The sequence below is a fragment of the Terrapene carolina genome, unplaced genomic scaffold, assembly GCF_002925995.2.
Source record: "Terrapene carolina triunguis isolate 2854851 unplaced genomic scaffold, T_m_triunguis-2.0 Scaffold95, whole genome shotgun sequence".
Lineage (NCBI taxonomy): Eukaryota > Metazoa > Chordata > Testudines > Emydidae > Terrapene > Terrapene triunguis.
The window spans coordinates 32,605,463-32,611,462 of record NW_020664446.1 but is presented as its reverse complement, the minus strand read 5'-3'; the positions used below and the strand labels follow the sequence as shown (position 1 = coordinate 32,611,462).

At 40.8% G+C, this 6,000-nt stretch overlaps 1 protein-coding gene across 1 annotated transcript in view; it reads left to right on the top strand.

Annotated features, from left to right (window-relative positions):
• The window catches only part of TBC1D12 (TBC1 domain family member 12), an 82,148-nt gene that overhangs the window by 1,272 nt on the left and 74,876 nt on the right, over window positions 1-6,000 (top strand). The window lies entirely within an intron of this gene.

Sequence of the window (6,000 nt, the reverse complement as noted above, 5' to 3'; positions counted from 1 at the left end):
GGCTTTTAAGCATAAAGACCATTTAAATACCAAGAGTAATGTTCAGTAACACTGATAACGTTAGCATGCGTCTGACGAAGTGGGCATTCACCCACGAAAGCTTATGCTCCAATACATCTGTTAGTCTTAAAGGTGCCACAGGACCCTCTGTTGCTTTTTACAGATCCAGACTAACACGGCTACCCCTCTGATACTTAACGTTAGCATTCACTTCCATAGGATTGTGTGCAGAACTTGAGTATCTACTATCCCTGCCAGCCAGAGAGAGGCTGGCTGTGCACTTGGGAGGGAATCTAAGAACACTGAGCCCTCCTGTACACTACAAACATATTTCAGTTAAAAGTACCTTGCTGTGGGATGTGGAAAATCCAGACCCCTGGGCAACATAGTTACACTGACTTGGTGGACATAGCTACCGCCTCTGGGGGAGGTGGAGTACCTACACGGACTGGAGAAGCTCTCTCTTTAACATAGGTAGTGTCTTCACTAAGCGCTACAGCAGCCGTTGCAATGCTGTAAGTATAGATATGCCCTTTAAGACAGTTTTGGAACTCCAGACTATGAGTTTGTTGACTTCAAAATTGAAGACTGCATCACATGTCAAGGTAGTTACAGCAGCAGCGTGATCCATGTTAACTTAATAGCCACAGGTCTCTGGAGAATATTTTGGAATAAAATAAACTTTTCTGGGTTTGAAAATTGCTGTCAAAATACTATGACTGTTATCATAGTTTTCTGCTCCTCAGTAACTTTCAATCAAAGAGCTATGGGACTTAATTGAAAATGTGATAAAGAAACAGCAGCTTTTCATTCATAAGCAGAGCATGGAAAATTGTACAAGCCACCAACTAGCTTGAATGCTAACCCTGTTTGGAGTAAATTTGAAGGAAAGACCTTTGAAAGGCAGAGCTGTTTAATTCTGGGGTCTCTCCTGTATAATGCAGGGTTAATGTGCCTCAATGGACACAGCCTATCCTGTGATAGATCACGGTTATTTACCTACACTCTCACTCTTCTCTATGTTGTTCTCTTTCCCTATATTGTCTTCATTTTCTTCCTCCCTCTCCCCACCCCCTTTATATCTTTCTTTTCTCCAAAATCAGTCTCAGGTATAAGTATATACAATCTCTCACATCCAGTTAACTAATACAATCTTCTCACGCACAAGGTTTGGAAAACTTACAAGAAATCAGATAGAGTAAACCCACTAGCCGAAGATTGATATGAAAGATGAGTTTCACTCTGCAGAGACAATGGCCCGAGTGAGAAGCAGACTTTCCCTTGCTGCAGCTGCTGGGAAAGGGGAAGGTGCTTGGATTCCTACTGGATGCTATCCCTGGATTCTGCTTTGGAGTTACCTTCAAGCTAGTATCTGCCTGATAAATTTGGAGTTTGTCATCATTTCTAAAGAGCCTCCTGACTGCTTCATGGATGGATTGAGGGAGGTATCTACCAGTTTCCTGTCTACTGCGATGGGAATGTGTGGTGCTCTGCTCTGTCCCTTCTTTGCTTTTGTGTCATTTTTTTTTGTCTCCAGTACTCTATGCTGCCCTGCCTCATTTTTTTGAGTACTCTAAATTAATAACTCCAGTTCTTGTTGTTTATTGCTTTCCAAAGTAGTAGCCGAGTAACACTGAGTAGTCTTCTGGGAAACAGTAAAGACTGACAAGGCTAAATCCAGGTCTGTGCTACAAACTTTCGCCAGTATGCTAATGTTGGGTGTGGGAAAGATGACTTTTATTCCTTCCAATACTTCTTTTCTGGCAAACCATCCTGAGGCAGATGCGGTTCTATACTGGCTTAAGTGTTTTTTGCCATTACAGCTTATTTTACTTGGGGAACCTGTGTATTATACTGGCAAAAACATTCTTTTCCTGATACATCTACTCTAGGAGAGTTTGCTGGTATAGCTATACTGGCAAACCTTTTCTAGTATAGACCTACGTTTCCATTTTGCTGCAGTTTGGAGAAGCCCTACTAAAGGCATTGGAGTAGTCTGCCTGCAGATTTTCTGAGAGGACAACACAACAATAATTTTAGAATTTGCCTACATGAAGCAGCAATTTGCACTATGGGGGTATGATTTCTAAAGTGTACTAACTGGTCTGGGCAGACCTTACCACACAGCATCAGGTTTCCTAGTGTGCTTTAACGTAGTGCTCAAACACCACTGTATTAAAGCACATTAGGGAACTTTTAGCTTGAACCAGCAGGGTTTGCCCAGACCAGTTAATGTGTTTTAGAAATCAGACCCCTTGCTGCTCTGTGTAAGACAAACCCGTATACTCCTTTTGTGTGTTGTAGGTTATCTTTGCAACTTCAGGGTCTAGAAACCCTTCCCTCCCCAAATCCACACCCCCCCCCCCCCATTTTTTAAGGGTTTAACAGTCCCAGCTGCAATATTTAAAGTTGCCCTATGAGTGAATCCTCAATAGTGACAATGGAATCTCTTGTGAATCTTCTGAATAGATCATTGTATTACAATTAGCACAAAGTCATAAATGATGCTGGTACCAAACCTTTAAGTTGCTGTACTTGCAAACAATCCCAGTTATGCATGCCTTGATTTCCACTGAAGGTGCTTTTTATAGAAGGGAGAATCACTTCTCTGTTCATCCACTGTAGTTTTTTGTTAAAACTCTGACTTTTTTTCATTTTCTTACTTTACCCTGATTATGCCATTCTCTGTTTTATTTAAAATGAGTCTAAAACATAGCTGCCTTTTGTTTTGTTTTTGGTAGAAGGCATTTAAATGCAAAAGAGGCAGCTGACTAGAGTAATAGGCCAGAAATAAGTGTTTCCTTCAGGCTTTTTGGTAAACATTCAATAAGGAAGGCATGCTAGAACTCAAACTGCCTTGTAAGTGTGACTACTTTCTGTTTGTAAGCAGAACACAACTCTGTGCTTAATCACAGAATCACTTCCTTAATTTCAATAGTCAGAACCTAGACCAGGGGTCGGCAACCTTTCAGAAGTGGTGTGCCGAGTCTTCGGTCATTCACTCTAATTTAAGGTTTCGCGTGCCAGTAATACATTTTAACGTTCTTAGAAGGTCTCTTTCTATAAGTCTATAATATATAACTAAACTATTGTTGTATGTAAAATAAATAAGGTTTTTAAAATGTTTAAGAAGCTTCATTTAAAATTAAATAAAATGTAGAGCCCCCGGACCAGTGGCCAGGACCCAGGCAGTGAGAGTGCTACTGAAAATCAGCTCGCGTGCCTCCTTCGGCACCCGTGCCATAGGTTGCCTACCCCTGACCTAGACTGTGACAATATTAACTTAAACTGAAACCTTAAATATCAAACCTAATGCCCATATGAGAGAGAAATTTGATCATCTGATCATTGTTAGTCTTGAAACCAAAGTCCCAATCTCTGCCAAGTACTGTCAAATCTATTTGCTATAGTGCTAATTTTTTCTTGAAAATAAGTTTTCACCATCTTTCTTGTTCTATCTTTATTTCCATTTTTTCCCCAGCATGCGGTGTGGGCCTCCTGTAGGACAGCCATAGTAATTGAGGGGTCTGTTAGGGCTCATGATCAGTGGGGCAGGGAAAATTGCATGTCCCCAGATCCACCTCCCTCCACCTTGAATGTGTGTGTCTGATGCTATGGCCAAAGCTTCTTGAAAGCTACCTGCCTTCTCTTAGACCTTGTCTACCTAACAGGCACTGTCCTGCTATATAGTTACATCTGTATAATACTGTAGTGTAGATGCAGCGTACAGTGACAGAAGGGGTGTTTCCGTTGCTGTAGGAACACCAGCTCCCCAAGCAATGGTAGTTAGGTCGATGGAAATACTCTTACATTGACCTAGTTGCATCTGCACTGGGAGTTGAGTTGGCATAACTGCAGTGCTTGGTGTGGATTTTTCCTACCCCTTGGTGACACAGTTATGTCGACTTAAATTTAATTGTAGACTGAGCCTTAATGTACGTAAATCTGGCAGTAGCTCTTGTGGTACATAATTATAGTCTGAGACCTGGTCTATGCTTTAAATTTAGGTTGACATAGCTGTGTCGGTTGGGTGTGTGAAGAATCTGCAACACTGAGAGACTATAGTTTTCTGACCCTCAGTGTAGACCCCCAAGTTGTAGCTAGGTTGATAGAAGAATGTTTCTGTCAACCTAGCTACTGTCGCTTGGGGAAGTGGTGTTCCTACAGCAATAGAAAAACCCCTTCCGTTAGTGTAGGCTGTGTCTACGCTGTTAGGTTATGCCAGCATAGCTGTGGCACTGTAGCTATGCTGGTAGAGTTCCCATCCTGTAGATGTGGCCTGAGACAGCAGCCTACTAGCCCAAGTGTGTCTCTTGTCTCATTGTTCAGATCATTTTTGAGCAATGCTAGTGGAACCCTCTGCTCTAGCAGCATGAAGCTTCCCAGTGAGTAGGGAAAACTGAAGGGGAATGAAAACAAATAATGCTTCTGCTTTTCCCTTTTCTCAGTCTCTTCCCCCCACACCCCGAAACAAACAAACAAAAAGTCAAAGAATGAACTGTAAAAGGGCAAGAGAAGGAAACAGATGGAGATCAGGCAGCAGTAACTGTACCAGGGCTCCAGCAAGAAGGTTGGGAACCATTGTTTTGTGATGGCTTTTCTAGGGTATAGAAGTTTTTAAGTTTTACAACTATATAATATATATATGCAAGAACATGTATTTGTTATGCACATAGCTATTATTCCTTTCCCAAGAACAATTTTACTACCTCACTTTATAGCCACCTGACAATTGTTGGTAAGATACTTGATTGCCATTTTATTCTCAAGTTTACAGCTTAAGAACTGAGAAATGTTTTTTGTCCTGCATCTTTTCATTTATTCCCCTCAATCTTTACATTGTTGCTATTTTGAATAGCATGTTTAATGTTAATTTTGCAGAAATAAAATAAGTCTAATGGAACATGGTTCAGTTTCTTGTTCCCAAAATTCACCTTAGTGAAGAGTTGTCCTTGCTGGTGTAAACTGAACAGTTTGGTTTTTAATGAACAGTTACTGTGGCAGTTACATAAAAATAGAACAAGACACACTGTAAGTATTTTTTGTGACTGGTTCATAAGCAGTCTTGTGAACTTCACCAGTAGTTGGCAGATGGGTCACCAGAGGTAGTGGCAATTTTCTCTTCTTCCTCCCCTCCAATCTCCCTCAAACCAAAGAAGAACACTTCCCCCTTCCATTTCCCCACCGCCCCCCCAAAAAACCTTCTGCAATTATTACTGGAATAAAACAGTGCTGGGGAATCGTTGTTGTACCTTCAAAGAAAACACTTTGAAGTAATGTTTCCTAAAGTGGGGTAGCAGATGGTGCCAGGCTAGTTTGGGTGGGGACACAAGGCAGAGAAGGGGATCACTAGTGGAAAAGTCACCTAAGCCCACATGTCCTTTACTCCATTGTAAACATGTTCCACTGGCTCAAGCAGCAGGCTGTACCTCAAAAGCTGATTATCATCACATCTTGCTCTTACTGTTGATCTTAATAAGCAGATGGGGAACTGCAAAGAGGTCAGTTGTCAGAAAAATAATATTCAGTAAAATTATCTTCTATATGTAGCTGATCTAAATACTACTGCTAGTTTTTTAATTATGCTTATTTTTTAGCTTCTGCTCATTCTAGTTCCTTTGCAGCTTCAGCTGTCTGTTTAGAAATTTTTAATATAACAGTTGCTCATACGTTTCTCTGCATATCAGATATTGATTTATGAACAACAAAGCCATTCTCATACCCACCTGTCCACTTACATTACAAATATTTGGCCTGAATTCAAATTGCCTGGAGAATCAAGGTAAAAAGCTGCTGGACTCAAATTTTGTTGCAGTGATCATTGTAGTTAACTTCAAATAATGTTTTCCCCCTAGAGTGTAGCTGGGCTAAAATTGTGCTAACGATGAAAAAAGCGTGCATATTTTAAAGTTGCAATCAAAAATAATTTGAAGGCTTTTTTGGCACGTCATGTACAGTAAACGCAGAACATCAACTTATTCTGCCATTATTTCTTGGCCC